The 17,736-nt window shown below is 40.5% G+C and overlaps 1 protein-coding gene across 1 annotated transcript in view; it reads right to left on the bottom strand.

Moving 5' to 3' along the window:
- The window catches only part of LOC111947110 (C-type mannose receptor 2-like), a 67,387-nt gene extending 63,259 nt beyond the window's left edge, over nt 1-4,128 (bottom strand). The window contains exon 1 of the mRNA XM_023953285.1: nt 4,021-4,128. The gene's annotated coding sequence lies outside the window, so the exon portion shown is untranslated. The remainder of the gene's footprint in view (nt 1-4,020) is intronic.
- Nucleotides 4,129-17,736: the final 13,608 nt, after the last annotated feature.

Genomic DNA, 17,736 nt, shown 5'->3' with positions numbered 1-17,736 from the left:
GACACCCCTGGTCTATGACATAATTCTTCTCTAAGAGTTCTGGTACATTGCCTGTCGGTCCGGGGAGAAGATCCCTCTTCATGTGGACATCCCTGACGTTTTCTTCGTTTTTCCCTGGAATTTGGTCTTTTTTAAGGGCTTTTCCTTATTGTCGAGGATGCCCAGTTTAGTCTGGTTAGCTTAGGTTACCAATCAATTATTGTATTTTATTACAGATTTTATGTTTTGAACAATTGCTGACACCCGTCAAGACAACTATGTTGTAAAATTGGACTACATAAAAAAAATGGAATTAAAGCCGCAAGCGGCGTTGTATGGCCCGCAGACGAAACCCGCCTTCCAAGCCCTACTCTACGCACCGCCGCCCTCACCGACCTCACCGCCCTCACCGCCCTCACTGCCCTCACTGCCCTCACTGCCCACTTTTGATAAAGGCTAGTCAAAACTGCATTTGCTAATTGTGCTCACTATGCTAGCTATGCTAATGTGGCTAAAAGTGCTAGCATATCGATCAGCATCATCAACTGACTCAGAAAAACACATGCTTTAAGATGCTAATTATGCTAACTATGCTAGTTATGCTAACATAGCTAAAAGTGCTAGCTTAGCTATCAACATCATCAGCTGACTCACAAAAACACATTGCTCCATTGGTGAGAGCTATATGTCATAAGTTAGTAAAAAACCCACTTTTTTAAAATGGCCGCTTTTCTGTTGATTTTATCTCCATAGCATTTGTGTTTTGGTCGCCTTTTGATGACGAACAGATTAACGTCAGTTTCAGACAAATCGGTAAAAGTAAACTTTTTGTTGTCCTTAGCAACAGTGGTTTTATGCTAACAACGCCACATTCCTCATATGTCCATATCCAGTGTTTTTCAATGTATTCAGTTTCAGGCATGAATGCATGCATTCAAATTTCCCAGTAGTCCATTGAAAAACATAGGAGTTATTACAGTGCGCCAATTTGCTAGCTCGCCAAGCGCACGCCGTTCAAAATCTACAACTTCTAATTCCAACATTTTTTCCACAGTAGCTTGCCATTGATGCCCAAAAGGTTTCGAGACGATCAATGAAAATTACAACTACAAGTTTACGTTTGAATCCGGTGGCAAAGGTGTTTTTTATAGAAAATTCAAGATGGTGGCCTTTTCCCGAGGTCAAAGTTCGACGAAACTCCAGAGGTGATTGTAGACTTACGTTAGGGACATGCGAATTAAATTTCGTGAAAATCGCTTGAAAAAAAGTTCATTTTTCCATATTCTGTAAAAAAGCGAAAATCTCAAAATGGCAGATTTTGGCACAAAATGGCCGCCAAACCGTAGGACATGTCGCCATCACATAACGTTTTCAAAACTTTGTTTGGATATACCCGACAAAGTTGTCTGGGTTTCATTAGCCGATTCTTAAAAAAAAAATCTGAAATTTGTTTTTTTAGCCGAGTCAGCACTTTTTTTTGCGATGGTTTTTTGTTTACCACGGCCACATTCCTTTATCGATTTTGTCGTATGTGACAGTTTTGTTCAGTGTGGGCCAAGGGATCGCATATTTCAGTTTCAGGACATTACGATAAAATTTGTGCAAGCTAGCTAAAATCGCAACAGTTGTGAATTCATCACGCGCACGACTTTCAAATTCTACAACTTCTAGTTCCAACATTTTGTCCACAGTAGCTTGCCATTGATGCCCGAGAAGTTTAAAGAAGATCGATAAAAATCCCTAGGACGAGTTTTCATTTGTATATGTTACTAAAGGTGCTTTCTTTTAAAAATTCAAGATGGCCGCCTCTTCCCAAGGTCAAAGGTCAATGAAACTTCTTTGATAGTTTTAGAATCAAGCTGGTGGCATGTGTGTGCAATTTCGTGAAAATTGCTCAAACAAAAGTGTCGTTTTCCCATATTGTTAAAAAATCAGAAAATCGCCATTTCTCAGAGTTTGCCACAAAAGGGCCGCCAAGCCATAGGTCGTGTGGCGATCCCATAATAATATCAAAACTTCTTTGAGATATCTCCAACACGTGTGTTTTGGTCTTGTACCTGTATTTCAAATTTTTTTTTTTGGCTCCATAAGCGATTTTCGGCCCATTAATTTTTTTTACAGGAACGCTCGCCATGGTGTCATCGTCGGGGGAGGGGTGATGTTCTCTTTGCCGAAAATTCATTTTCAATTTATCCTAGGTATGTGCCAATTTTGGTGAGTTTTTGGCTATGTGGCGGGGGTCAAATTTGAGCTCAAAGTGGAAGAAAGAAAGTAGAAGAAAAATAGTGAAACAAAGCAGAAACAATATAGAAGTTTTTGCAGTCAGGTGGCCTATGTATTTCAATGCGGCCTTGTCTTTTACTATAGGCTGGGCATGTCTTTTTGGCTTTAAACCCATTCTTTGAGGGCTTTTTCAGGCGTTTTCGTGTTTTTGTCGTCATTTTTGCGACTACAATTTGGTCATTTGTGCGGTGGTGTTGAGCGTGTGTGTGTGTATTTTTGTTGCGTTACACTATTGTCGTGGCGTTTTGTGCTTTGGGTGACTTTTGACCTAATTTTTTGGCGTTTTGACGCGTTTTTTTGACGTTTTGGACTTTTTTGAGTTTTTGACCCTCGTAGCAGTTACAATATGGTCCTTGCACTCTGTGAGTGCTGCAGGCCATAATTAAATTAAATTGAACTGAATAGAGAAATACTCAGAAATGCACTTTTAAACTCAATTTTCTTTATATATTTTCTCCATCATGAGAAAGATCCCACGATAATGTGTTAAAAACACCAAAAACACAATTTACATTGGAGTAGGGCTATAAAGTCTGGACTGAAAGACTTAACAAATGTGCTTAACAACCTTTGGTCTCCTTCTCACTTCCAAAGGACGCATGCCATTCAAGTTAACATATCCCTGATGTGGATCATATTTGTAAATGTGAATGTGCATAATCTCTAACACAGAGACCTTAGTGTTTGAATGTCTCCTTTGGCAGCTTAAAAAAACAAAACAGTTGTCTTTGACTTGATGTCAAGTTTTCCATTCGCTGTACAACTCAAGCAAACACTGAGGAGCAGATCAGAGGCTCAGGCTTTCACCATTTTACTGTTTGGTGTGTAACTGCAGAGCGGCAGATTTGATCTTCATTTGCATTTCAACCTCTATGAGGCAGTTTGCATAAGGCTTTTTTCATAAATTAACAAAATGGTCCCAAATTCACCTGTAAATGCTGCTTATTTCTTTAGACTTACTGAAAACCCAGGTGAAAGATTCTTAGGAAATTTCCCTCATGATCCATACCTGACAGGTATGTTTTGTAATATTTGAGTGTGTCTTTGGACAGGCCCCTCCCTTTGACTAACATTTACACCTAACAGCAATAATGATTAACCTCCAGTAACTTGTTGCTCTGTGTTTCTACCCCCTTCTACTTCTATGATCATTTTCCAACCTCTTTAACCCCTCCTTTTTATTTTTTCCTTTATTCTGTATTCTTCCCCCCCTCTCTATCATCCAACTCTCTTCTTCTCTCTTCTTTTTTTTCCCCTCTGGTCCAACAAAAAATGTATACAAACATAATTAATACACAAAAAGTTTAGCCACAACTTAAAAAGGAGTTTATACAAATATACACCTTGTGTGTCCGAAGATTCATAACCCCCTGTTGTAACAATAAAATCTGTCCGAAGCCTTCAGCTCTTATCCATTTGCTAAGCTGCTAAACAAGACGAATTTAAATTTTTAAGCAATAAAAGCATACCTGGAACGTTCAACTGCACACATTACTCATTCAAATATCCTCTAATCTTTAGTTTTGCTATAATACTTTTAAACCCTTTTTTAGTTTTATCAACATGAACATGAGATATGAAAGTGGTGAACATTAAAAAGTTCAACAGCACATGAAAACATCGCAGAGTAGATGTTCATGTCTGTGTTTATGAGAGAAATGGGAAAACCCGCTGAAAGAAGCATGTGTGTAAGGGGGATATAAAGGGGAAAGTGAGTGAATTTTCTAGAAATAAATTGTAAGCATTAGATCTTCTCACCAGTTGTCTTCAGGCGCGATGGTCAGAGGAGAACGGCTCCCTGAGGTCTCCTGTTACCAGAATGTCATTCTCTGATTGCCACAAACATTTGAATAGTAAATCGCTCAGGCTGTGAGGGAAATGAGGGGAGGACAGTTCTGTAAGGGGAAACAAGTCCTGCTGCCTCCATAAAAGGCCCACCAAACTTTAGCTCTTTTAGGTCATTTGTGGTTTTGTCCACTGTGCGCGTGGGAACTGCTTCTGCCTAGTTACAGAAACAACGCTGTAAGAAAATACAACAGGGAAAAAAATCATTTACTTACAGACAGACAGACAGACACACAGACACACAGACACACACACACACAGACAGACACACAGTCAGACACAGACAGACAGACAGACACACAGACAGACAGACACACAGACAGACACACAGTCAGACACAGACAGACAGACAGACACACAGACAGACACACACAGACAGACACACACACACAGACAGACACACACACACAGACAGACAGACAGACAGACACACAGACAGACACACAGACAGACACACACAGACAGACAGACACACACAGACAGACAGACAGACAGACAGACAGACAGACAGACAGACAGACAGACACACACAGACACACACACACACACACACAGACAGACAGACAGACAGACAGACACACAGACAGACACACACACAGACAGACACACAGACAGACAGACACACACACACAGACAGACACACAGACAGACACACACACAGACACACAGACAGACACACACAGACAGACACACAGACAGACACACACAGACACACACACAGACAGACACACACACAGACACACAGACAGACACACACAGACAGACACACAGACAGACACACACAGACACACACACACAGACAGACACACAGACAGACACACACAGACAGACACACACACAGACAGACACACAGACAGACAGACAGACAGACAGACAGACAGACAGACAGACACACAGACAGACAGACAGACATCTCTCCTGATCCCAGACTCCAACAGTTTTCATGCTGGATGTGACTTGACTAATTTAAATAAAAAGGATTTTCACCCACCCAAGAATGTGTTGAACATGAAAAACCATTCCTGCGATCATAAATCTTTGAATGCCATCAATGAAGAGTTATCCATGACTTGCGTTCCCTTCCACAGACCTTTAGGTATGCCTATTACTGCACCACAATACCGCACAGATTTGCGGTCTGTAATGGCCGTTTCATGAAGAAAAACAAAATCACACAGATAATAACTAAGACATTTTAATTCCAGATTTGTTTGTATCAATCTGGGACCAATAGAATTTAAGCTAAGTGTGGCTTTAACCTTTTGCTTATAAACCATTTATTGAAATAAAACTTGTTGTGAAAATATATATATAAATATATTGCTTGTTTGTTCTTAATTCCACGTATTCAATAATATAAAAATTCTAATTTCCTCACCCTTACTGCACATTGATGAGGCAACAGACCTAAATCTGAGATTTTTTGAATGATTTATGACACCCCTCTAGAAGCCTAAAACTAAGGTTGAATATTTTTTTTCCTAAAAAACAAAAAAAGTCATGTACCATTTAGCTCTAAAAAGAAAAAGGAGACATGATTTTAGGTCATTTCTCTTCAAGAACCAAAGGTCTATGGTTTATTTATGCAAAATATGCAAACATTAGCTACATATTAACAAACAGTGTGTTTCTTTTTAAACATGCAAATTCTTTGGAATAAAATAAATGATAAAATCTAAAACAAAGTTTAGTATTGAAAACGTGCCATTTTACACAGAAACCTTCACAGGACAAAACTTTGCTATACTATAAAATATCCCAAAACTCACATACTTTGAGGGTTTGGTGTCCAGCTAACAGATAGGAGCAGCCAGGAATCGAACAGCAGACTTTACAGCTGCTTCCTCCTACAAAGCATGCAAGAGTTTTGAACTTGGTCAAATGATATATGCATAAAGGCCAAACTGTAGATTCAAGTCCTAATTGAACTACAAGTATAACTTCCTTATTATGTGTAGATTTAAGATTCAGGGCACTACATAGTGCAGCACTATATCGTTTTTTAGTTGTCAGGGTGAGAATTCTGACACAACTTCAGTTCCAACCAAAATAACAGCTAAATCTTGTCTTTAGCGGTGTAGCTCCCCGCAGAAACCAGTGTCAGACTGTGGAAAAAGTGAACAAAATTATGAAGCTCAGAGAAGTTCATCTGTCTGGCATCGGCATCAGTAATTGCACTACATTTCCCATGATGCACTGGGTTAAAGTGACAGTGTCTCTGCAATGACACTACTCTATCAACTTTTTTTTATTTTATTTTATTTTTTTCAATAAACTTTATTGCACATATTTTAATATACAGAAATTCACATTCAGTTGCACAATAAAGAAACAATTGTTGATATCAAACACACATAAAAGACCAAACAACAATATTAGTTATAGGCCCAGTGTGTGTCTTTTTTTTTTCTTCTTTTGTTTTTAAATGCTCATATACAAACCAAGTTAAGGTGAACAAACGTTATAAATGTGCATACAGAAAAAACAAACACAAATAATTTAAAAAATAGGCAAAGGCAAGGCAAAAATAATTCAAAATAACAATACTTTTGATATATTTTGATAAATTACTGTAGTTTTCTTGTTTTTGTTTGAAATGCATTCAAGACACTTATAATAATCAGAAACACAGTTCAAAAAATACAGAACAAAGGGCATGTTTTTTTTCCATTTACATAAATGTTTGCACAAAATAATAACAACATTGATGAGTTTTCAATCTTCTTGATGAAATCAGAAGTAAACAATTTGGCTCTCCTTCATGATTTGTGTTTATCATTAACAGCCAGACATCCTATCATGTTTGGTCCACGTCATGTTTCTAACTAAATCTGTTTTCTAATAATATGTAATCAAGTCGAAATTCAGCTTCACTTTTGAAAATATGAAGAGTTAAGCTTAAATATAAGCAATAACAAAATGAAAGAAACAGGATTAAGGCTATGTGGCCAACAGATATATTTAAACGAAATTAAAACAATGTATTCACCCAAAAGAAATAAAACTGTTTTGATAAAGTTACATTTGTGATGAAGACAAAAGGAAAAACTAATAAAACTTCACGTGTTCACTTTTGTGGAGTTACAATTGAACCCAAACATGCATAAAATTTTGATCTTTTTGTGTAAAATTTATCATGGATGTTGTGATCGTATAACATTAAAAAATAAATAAATCACTGAAAGAACATATATTGTTCTCATTTGGTTTTTGTGAGGTTATATAAAATTGTTAATAGACTGGAAGGAAAAACAACTACCTGGACAAATTTTCAACTAATTTAGTTGAAAACTGTTATTGAAAACTATCATAACTTGTATTATAGGAAAAACAGCTGTAACATCCTGCTTTTTTCTGACTCGATTATTGAAAAAAATGCACGTGAGATCTTGGATGGACTGTACATCAATACAGACAATGGAGTCTCCTTTATTTACATTTTTGGATGCTGGCGAGCCGCTGTATTTTTGTCAAGGAAAAAGTGTACCTTGGCTCAAAAAAGGTTGAAAAACACTGAGCTAGATGGCCCTTACACCGATAGTCATGAAAGGATTTGAAAAACGAGTAACATGCAAAGTTCACGCAGAAAGGACCCAGCTGGGATTTAAACCACGGCCGTAAGGCGAGAGTGCTAACCACTGCCCCCCCAGCAAATACATTTGACATCCACATTTATTTATTTATAGATGTCTTTCTCAAATTGTATCTACAGGACATGACAGAATGTGTTGCTTATGTTGCAAAGGACTTCTTCAATAAGAGAGGTAGTTTCCAACCACTGTTACCTCTTCCTTTGAAAGGAAAAAAAGGTATTTTCTACAAAAGATAAGCTAACAACATGATTCTTTCCAATTTCTAGTTGTCCACCACATTATGGAGTTTCCCCATGGTTGAGCCAGTAAAATTCTTAACAGTATTGGTAAACAGATGATGTGCAGTATTTAATCCTGAGCCGACATCCTCAGCCAATCAGGTGCTCCGGACAATTTGGGCACCAATCTGCACCCACATAAAGGAAGGGGAAAAAAGAAAGACAAAAAAAATAACGGACAGAAAAACAATCCAAAAGTAAAAAAAGAAAAAATATTACAGCCACAGCCGTCACAATTGTCCTTTTTGCTCACAGTTTAGCCCTGGATCTGTCCCAAGTCGTTGTCAGAGGAGACATATCTGAAGGTCAAGCAGGAAATTAATGTCAGTGGGCAATGAGATTATTGGAATGTCAGCCCAAAAAAGGGACCTATAGCTTTTATGCAGATAAGCAGGAGTTGGGGTTTTACAACACAGAAAATGTGACTTTTCATTTAGTTTCCATTGAGAAAATAGTCTGAAATTATTTGGAATTGTCAATATTTCTGAAATAGTTTGTAAGCATCAACATTGTGGTAAATGGTGTATTCTTGCAAAGCGCTTTTCTTCGTTTCTTGAATGCACAAAGCGTCTTTACAGTCACAGTCCCATTCACCCACACACATACACACATTCACACACTGACCTACCACTAAGGGCAGGCTGGGGTTCAGAGTCTTACCCAAAGACACTCCGACACATTGGAGGGAAAGGTACGGTGGCCCAGAAAGGTCACAACACAACACATTAACTTTATACACAACACACTAACTTTACACACAACACACTAACTTTACACACAACACATTAACTTTACACACAACACAATAACTCACAACACAACACATTAACTCACAACACAACACATTAACTCATGGCCCAGAAGGGTCACAACACAACACATTAACTTACCTCACAACACATTAACTCACAACGGAAGTAAAGCAGCAATTGAAGTGCTTTTATTCTGAAATTTCTACTGGGCTGAGCAGCTAACTACCTAACAGAAAGTAATGTCACAGTGAGCTGTGGAGGGAGCATGTTATTGCTACAAGAGAAGCTAGCAGCAGTGTTGCCAGAAACTTTGTCTTTACTACGGTTCTCCTTCCTCTAAACACACACAATATGAACGCACACTCCTCCCTCCGCTCTGAAACCGCCCAATCTGGCAACACTGTGTGTGAGAGGACGGAGCTGAAAAAAGAAGAGGAGAGGAGCGCGCGTGCAGCGACAGAGGGGGGTGTCAGAGCGGAGGGAGGAGTGTGCGTTCATATTGTGTGTGTTTAGAGGAAGGAGAACCGTAGTAAAGACAAAGTTTCTGGCAAAAGTATAAGTATAAAATACTACAATAAATGTAGTTTTCTAATTTGAAATGTCCCTCTTTTTTATCATCTCCCAGTCTTCTCTTTTTTCCTAATCTTCCCTTTTTGTGTCAGGCATGGGGGTTGATGCAGAGACAGGAGGCAGGCAGTGCCAAGGGCAAGGGGTTTCTTAGATAAACAAAAGACACCGAGCAAGGAAATCAAAAACCAACTGTCAGGGTTAACAGGTAAACAGGGAAACAGATGGTATGGACCAGCAGAGAGGAAGGCAGTGACAAGACATTATGCAAACAGGACTGACGAGACACGGGTGAATAATAAAATAACCAGTCTATAAAAGGTTAGGAATTGAAAAAAAAATGAATTCTCTTAATAATAACTCAACAAAACAGTAACTCTGTATAGAGATAAATATGTGGACATGTGTTTTGTGTACATGTTGACATGTGGACTTTTTTTTTTTAGCTAGCAGGTGTGTTGATAACATTTGAGTGTGTGTGGAAAGGCCCCGCCTTTTTACTACATTTGAACCTTACCGTAATGATAAACAACCAGTAAACATGCTGCTTCATGGTCTTATCCCTCCTCCCCTCCTATTATCACCCTCCTACCCCCCCCTCTCTCTAACGTCCCTCTCTCTTCTTCCCTTTTCCGTCCGGTCCAACACCCAAGATTTTCAAACATGGTTGAAATTAATAAAGTTTGGCCTCAATTACAAAAGGGGTTTATTCAGACATACCTTTGGTTTGTCTGAAGATTAATAACCCCTCTTGTTAAAGTAAAATATGTCCAACACAAGAGGCCCTCAGCTCTCATCTGCCTGCCTCGCTGTTGGACAGGACAAGTTAAAAAAAAAAGAAAAAGAAATATGTGGACATTGCTTATAAACCTATGCAATAAGAAATGTCCAATTCATAAATTCAAAAACTAATTTGCCAAATGCCCTTGGCTAACAACCTGTCATGGCGTCGTGGACCCGGCAGACCCAGAAGCTGTAACCCGGAAGTAACTCTCGGATAGGACTAGCTTGAAGGTGGTTTATTTTCTTAAGAGGAGAACAGATAGTTTCAAGGTGCGTGGAGTAATCTTCGGGTGAAGGTCTGACGTCACCGGAGATGTGGACGACGAGAACTGGTGGAGTATTTCCCACGAGCGAGGTGATCCGTGGATCCAACGACGTGGACGTCGAAACCAACTTGAGGTAGGACGTGGGCGCCGAGGACGGCGAAACCAACTTGAGGTTAGGCGTGGGCACCGAGACCAGGGTGGAGAGAGGCTCTGGACGAAGGAACCAGCGTGACCAATGGTAGGTGGACCTGAGGGTGAGCACAAGAGTTGTGAGCAAAAATAACTTAGCTTGGTTAGCGAAGTTTAAAAGGCCAGACGTAAGCACCGGAGTGAGTATAACAAACTGGCGCTGGATACTGGAGAGGAGAACCCTTATGAAGGCAGGCAGGAGATGAGGAGATGCAGGACAGCTGGTTCCAATCAGCAGAGCAGGAGCAGGTGAGCTGGGAGGGGGAGGTGGCTGACACAGGCACCGTGACAGTACCCTTCCCTCAACAACCGCCTCCAGGCGGTCCGGGACGGCGATCCGGGTGGGCCCGGAAGAAGTCGTCCAGGAGGGAATGGTCCAAAATCATGGAGCGGGAGATCCACGAACGCTCCTCCGGACCGTAACCTTCCCAGTCAACCAAATACTGGAATCCCGGCCCCGGCGGCGGACGTCCAGGACACGGCTAACGGTAAAGGCAGGGGCACCGTCGATGAGCCGGGCGGGTGGTGGGGAAGCGGAAGGCGGGCAAAGGGGACTGTCCTGGAAGGGTTTTATGTTAGAGATATGAAAAGAGGGATGAACTTTCAAAGCTGCCGGAAGCCGCAGCCTGACGAAGGTCGGGTTGATTATCTTGTCGATAACGTAGGGTCCAATATAGCAGGGGGCCAACTTGCAAGAGGTGGATTGTAGAGGAATGTTCCTGGACGGACCTTCTGGCCGGGCAGGTAGGCGTTTGGCGATGGGAAGAGGTTGGAGGAGACCGGCAGGGGGAGAATTAGAGGATTTGGACCTGGCGCAAACAGTACAGGCGGCGACGAACTCCCTGACATCCCGCTCCATAGACGGCCAGAAAAACCTGCGTTTAATGAGGTTGAGGGTCCTCTGGACATCTCCATGGCAGGATATCCGGGAAGTATGTCCCCAGACCAGAACATCGGAACGGAGAGAAGAGGGTACATTAAGAGAGTTAGTGGGGGGAGGTGGATGATTAGGCTCCTCGTCTTGGGCCTGCAAGACACGGGTCTCGATATCCCAGGTGAGATTCGTCCCCCTCCCTCATACGGACCAGATGATATGCGTTCCGAAGATCGAGTTTGGAGAACACCTGGGCTTTTTGAACAGAGTCTAAAGCGGAATTGATAAGAGGCAGGGAGTATTTATTTTTAACGGTGATCTGGTTTAACTCACGGAAGTCAATGCAAGGTCGTAGACTTTTGTCTTTCTTCTGGACGAAGAAGAACCCGGCCCCAACGGGAGACGAGGAGGGACGAATATGACCAGAGACGAGAGATTCGTTAATGTATTTCTCCATAGCACGTTTTTCAGGACCCGAGAGATTGAATAAACGGCCCTTGGGGAGAGCGGCGCCCTTTAATAACTCAATAGAGCAATCATAAGGTCGGTGCGGGGGTAGTGCACCCGCCTTACTCTTGCTAAAAACTGCTCTAAGATCGTGATAGCAGGAGGGTACCTTGGAGAGGTCGAGTTCGTCCATAATAGAATCATGTTCAGGGGAGACCGCAGGGACGGCGGAGCGAAGGCAGTTTGCGAGACAGTGAGAACTCCAATTGATGATGTGGTGGTTCACCCAGTCGAACTGAGGATTGTGGTGGCGAAGCCATGGGAACCCTAAAATGACAGGAGACTGCAGTGATTGTATGATATAGAATTGAGTGGCTTCATGGTGGTTGCCGGAGGTAACGAGATGCACAGGCCTGGTGCGGTGGGTGATGCGAGTAAGAAGTTGGCCACCGAGGCCGGCTGCTTTGACGGGATGATCCAGCGGTTCTATGGGAAAACAGAGCTTGGAAACCAGTTGACAGTCAATGAAACTTTGTTCAGCTCCAGAGTCAATGAGGGCCTGACATTCATGGGTGCGAGACTGATGGTTAAGCTTGACAGGGATATACAAGAAATTTCTTTTCTGGTTAACAGTAGAGGAAGCCTCCCGCGGCCTGTCTTCTAACGGGGGCTCTTGAGTTTAAACGTAGCGTACACTGCTGTACATGGTGACCTGCTACTCCACAATAAAAACAGGTACCTTCCTCCTTACGCCTGCGACGTTCCTCTGGGGTCAGCTTGGAATGGCCGATCTGCAACGGTTCCTCCGAGGGGCGGCCACATTTCAAAGATTTATGGACAAGGTATTGTGTGGTCTTTCACAGTTTACATCTGCATACCTTGATGACATTGTGGTGTAAAGCAACAGCTGGGAAGAACATCTGGAACACCTGAAAATTGTTTTGGAGTGTCTCCACACTGCAGGTTTGACCATTAATCCAGCAAAGTGTGACGTGGTGAGGAAGGAGATCCACCTTGGCTACGTCATTGGGAATGGAGAGGTAAAGCCACAAGTGGAGAAAGTGCAGGCAGTCCTGTCCTTTACCTCAAACTAAGAAACAGTTAAGATCTTTCCTTGGCATGTCCGGCTGGTATCACAAATTCATTCCCAATTTTTCAACTAGAGCAGCTTCACTGACTGACATGACAGAGAAATCAGAACTGGCTTTTAGAGACATTCAACAAGCCTTAAGTGGACATCCTGTTCTGAAGTGTCCTGACTTTCAACAACATTTTATACTGCAAACTGATGCTTCAGACAGAGGGCTTGGTGCTGTAATACTCCAAGGACCTATTAAAGATCGCCATCCTGTTGCTTTCATCAGTCGCAAACTGCACCCCAGAGAGACCTGCTATTCTACCATCGAGAAGGAGTGTCTGGCGGTGAAATGGGCCTTGGATTCTTTCAAGTATTACCTTTTGGGAAGATCCTTCACCATAGAGAGACCATAAAGCACTGAAATGGCTGGAAAGCATGAAGGACACAAACAGCAGAATCACCCGCTGGTACCTGGCGATCCAGCCTTTCAACTTTGAAGTCATCCACATCCCTGGCAAAGAAAACATCTTTGCTGACTATCTTTCCCGCTGCCATCGGGAAAGTCCGGAGGAGGGGGAGTGTGTGGTGGTTCAACCTCAAACCGCCACATAGGTGTTCGTATTTCTTTATTTTTCTTTAAATTCAAAACATTCATTTTTACTTTGTTTACTTAAAATAAATTAACAATGGGTGCACACATTTGATTAATTTGTTTAAGTGAGAAAAAAGTAGTTTATTCCCTTTCATTTGTTTTCTGAGTTTCCATCCCAGGTGAGCCATCCATAGTAATCAGAGGAGATTGGGAAATTCCACTGGGGAAATGCAGGGGTTGCCAACTCTCCTCATGGACTTTATTTTTGCTTATTTAAATGAAATGATTTAGTACATTTTTTGTTGAAGACTACTTTTTTATCATGTGAATTTTGTTTGGTTTCTGTTTTGTAATCAGATTAATTAGTTTGAATGTTTGATTAGTTAGTTCCCCTCCCTTATGTGTCCAGTATGGTTTGTCCCTGTCTATAAAGCTTCCCCAGTGTGTCAGTGTAATGGCTAAGTCTGGTCAGGCCTGTTCAGTTTAGTCACACTTGTTTTGTTTCATTTAGTTATGTTTTCAGTTGGGCCCAAATTACTTTAGTTTTGAAACTATTCTGTTTCTGTACCTTTTTTTTTTATCTTCCTTTACAAAGAAAAAACTACAAAAAAAACAATATTAAAAGATCTTGCAAGAAACACCTATTTTGTCCATTGACTAATTGTGAACCTTCACACTTCTAAAAAGAAAAACAACCTCTTTAAAAAATTCTTAAAACAAAGGTCAAGAAAAACTGAACAAAAATATAAGTCATACAAAAAATAACTAACTGAAATAACACAGAACAGTAAAAAAGCGTAATTCAATAATTTACTGAATGAAAACAAAAATAATGTGAAGTGAGTTTGGGAGATAATTAAAAAACATCATTAAAAATGGGATAAAAAAGTGAACATACCCATATTACTTTACAGATGAGAAGGGTAAAAGCTATAACATCACTGAAGCAGCAAACAAACATAACTATTTTGTAAATGTGGGTCCAGAACTGGCAGCAGAAATTCCAAAATGTAAAACCAGCAAAGACACTAATCCACTCATCGAAAGGATCCCACACTCTATCATTCTATTTGACGTGAAAAAATGAGATGATATTAATTTCAAATAAATTCAAGAGTAAAAACTCAACAGATTGTGTGGATGTAGGTATGACAGTGGTGAAAAAGGTATTTAATAGTATCTCTAAACCTCTAATCAGAAGCCAAAGACATAATTTTTGGTGTCCCACAAGAATCAATTCTGTGTCCACTGCTATTTAATATTTACATAAATGATATATTCAATGTCTCAAAACATTTTAAACTCATATTATTTGCTGTTGGCACAAATATATTCATTCTACAAACAATCATAGGGAACTTATGAGTTCAACAAAATAAAATCATGGATGGATTACAATAAATTATCTTTGAACCTTGATAAAACCAAAGTGATCTGCTCAGACTGTGTACACATTTTATTCCTGATGAATTCCAGGGGTTCCAGCTGACTCTGGATATTTCAATCCGGCTCGAAGGAGCAAGTTATGTCAGAAAACTTTTTCTGAAAACCAAATCTAAAGAAATGCTGTTAGTCCATACTCAGTTTTCCAGACATACAAAACAATTAGAAAAGAATCAAATTTTACTTGACCAGGAAATTTTACTTGCAAACGAGGAGTGGACAGACGATGGTTACATTCAATCTGAGAACACCGAAAGTGCTTTTGAAAATCCCAGTCAGTTATACCGTTTTGGACACACAAGAGTTCAGCTCCTCACAGCTGCATGACTACAGTCTTGGGTTCCCAGGGAGCTGAAGTCAGAGCTGGGGTTGTTTTGAAGCTGCTATGAGTGGATGCAGACAAACCATGATTTGGTACGATAATAGGAATAACTGAAAGACTTTGACTAAACAAAAATGATCAATAAAAACAAAAATGTCACTTCTGCATAGGTACTATACATGATGTAATGTGAATGTTTTGAACAAAACTGTCAATAGAAATATGCAGATCATCAGATGTTGTAAAAAAGGAGTGGGGTCACACAAGATTTCTCTTGAACCCACTCCTTTTTCAAGCAGACTGTCTTGTTTTACAGCGGGGAAAATAAGTATTGAACACATCAACATTTCTCTCAAAAAACATATTTCTAATCGAGCTATTGACACAAAATTTTCACCAGATGTCGGCATCAACCCAAGTAATGCACACATAGAAAGAAATCCAAACATTTATGTCCATAAATGAAGTTATGTGTAATAAAGTGAAATGGCACAGGGAATAAGTATTGAACACATGAAGAAAAGGAGGGGTAAAAAGGTCTGGCAAGCCAAGAAAGCAGCTTGTCAGTATTCAGAAGGTTAACCTGCCCCCTATTAGTGCAAAGTAAGATCAGCTGGTATAGTCCTGATTGATGCCTTTTAAAAAGGTTTCTCACTAGCAAGGTGTTAGACAAGAAGCATTGCATGATGGGTAAAAGCAAAGAGCTGTCCAAAGACCTACGCAACCTTATTGTTGCAAAACACACTGAAGGCATTGGTTACAGGCGCATTTCTAAACTTCTGAAAGTTCCAGTGAGTACCATTGGGGCCATCATCCGGAAGTGGAAAGAACACGGCATTACCATAAACCTGCCACGACCAGTTGCTCCTCGCAAGATTTCAGACAGAGGAGTCAGAACAATCATCAGAAGGGTTCTCCAACAGCCCAGGACCACTCGTGGAGAGCTTCAGAAAGACTTGGAATCAGCTGGTACCGTTGTTTAAAAAAAAACAATAAGTAATGCACTCAACCGCCATGGCCTCCATGCATGCACACCACGCAAGACTCCCTTTTTGAAGAAGAAGCATGTTGAAGCTCGTTTGGAGTTTGCGACACAACATTTGGATAAACCCATGACATTCTGGGAGAAGATACTCTGGTCAGATGAGACCAAAATTGAACTCTTCGGATGTCATAAGACACAACATGTTTGGAGGAAAAATGGCACCGCACATCACCCCCAAAACACCATACCAACAGTCAAGTTTGGAGGTGGGAGCATCATGGTGTGGGGCTGTTTTCAGCATGTGGTACTGGTAGACTTCATATCATTGAAGGAATAATGACTGGAGAAAAGTATGGAGATATTCTTGATCAGAATCTGCTGTCATCTGCCAGGCTGCTGAAGATGAAAAGAGGGTGGATCTTTCAGCAAGACAACGATCCCAAGCACACAGCCAAGGTAACACTCAACTGGTTGAAGAAAAAGAAAATAAAGCTGCTAGAATGGCCCAGTCAATCACCAGACTTGAATCCAATTGAAAATCTTTGGAAAGAACTGAAGATCCGTGTTCACAGAAGAGACCCCCGGAACCTTGAAGATTAGAAGGCAGTTTGTGTGGATGAATGGGCCAAAATCACACCTGAGCAATGTATTCGACTGGTTTCTCCATACAGGAGGCGTCTTGAGGCTGTAATCACCAACAAAGGTTTTTGCACTAAGTATTAAATACATTTCAGTAAGCGTGTTCAATACTTATTCCCTGTGCCATTTCACTTTATTACACATAACTTCATTTATGGACATAAATGTTTGGATTTCTTTCTATGTGTGCATTACTTGGGTTGATGCCGACATCTGGTAAAAATTTCATGTCAATAGCTCGATTAGAAATATGTTTTTTGAGAGAAATGTTGACGTGTTCAATACTTATTTTCCCCGCTGTATCTGTCTATTTTAAACTCTTGTCTTTATTTTCATTGTGTTGGAAAGAAAAAGAAAATGATGAGTATGGAAATGCATTTTCTTAACAAGTAACTTGATTTACACCCTAAATTTCAGTTATTTTGTCAAACCACACCCTCAAAGTGGGGTTTTCTCTTTGCAAGTGTATCTGCCTGATTGCAATTTAGTTTGCGATGCTCATCCATGGACCCAAAGAAATCTGCGTTGTGTTCTTGTTCTGCTGGACAAATGAAGAGAGTCTGGACCCGAACATCTGCTGATTGCTGCCCTTTTTATTGATGACTGCAGCAGAATCTGTACATTTTGAACACAAAATAAAGAAAACTTGGTGACATGCAGTTCCCTGGTCAAACACATGGGGTCGCAGTTTCCTCCTCAGTTGTCTCAGCACAAACTGATTTTAAAGACTTTCAATAAATAATGATACTAAATGTAAAAGGTCTATTTTCCTTGATGAAAAATATCAAAATAAAATATAAACAAAATGTGTATAGGTTATC

Source organism: Oryzias latipes, chromosome 24 (genome assembly GCF_002234675.1).
Source record: "Oryzias latipes chromosome 24, ASM223467v1".
NCBI classification, from domain to species: Eukaryota; Metazoa; Chordata; class Actinopteri; order Beloniformes; family Adrianichthyidae; genus Oryzias; species Oryzias latipes.
This window is presented reverse-complemented; position numbering and strand designations above follow the sequence as displayed.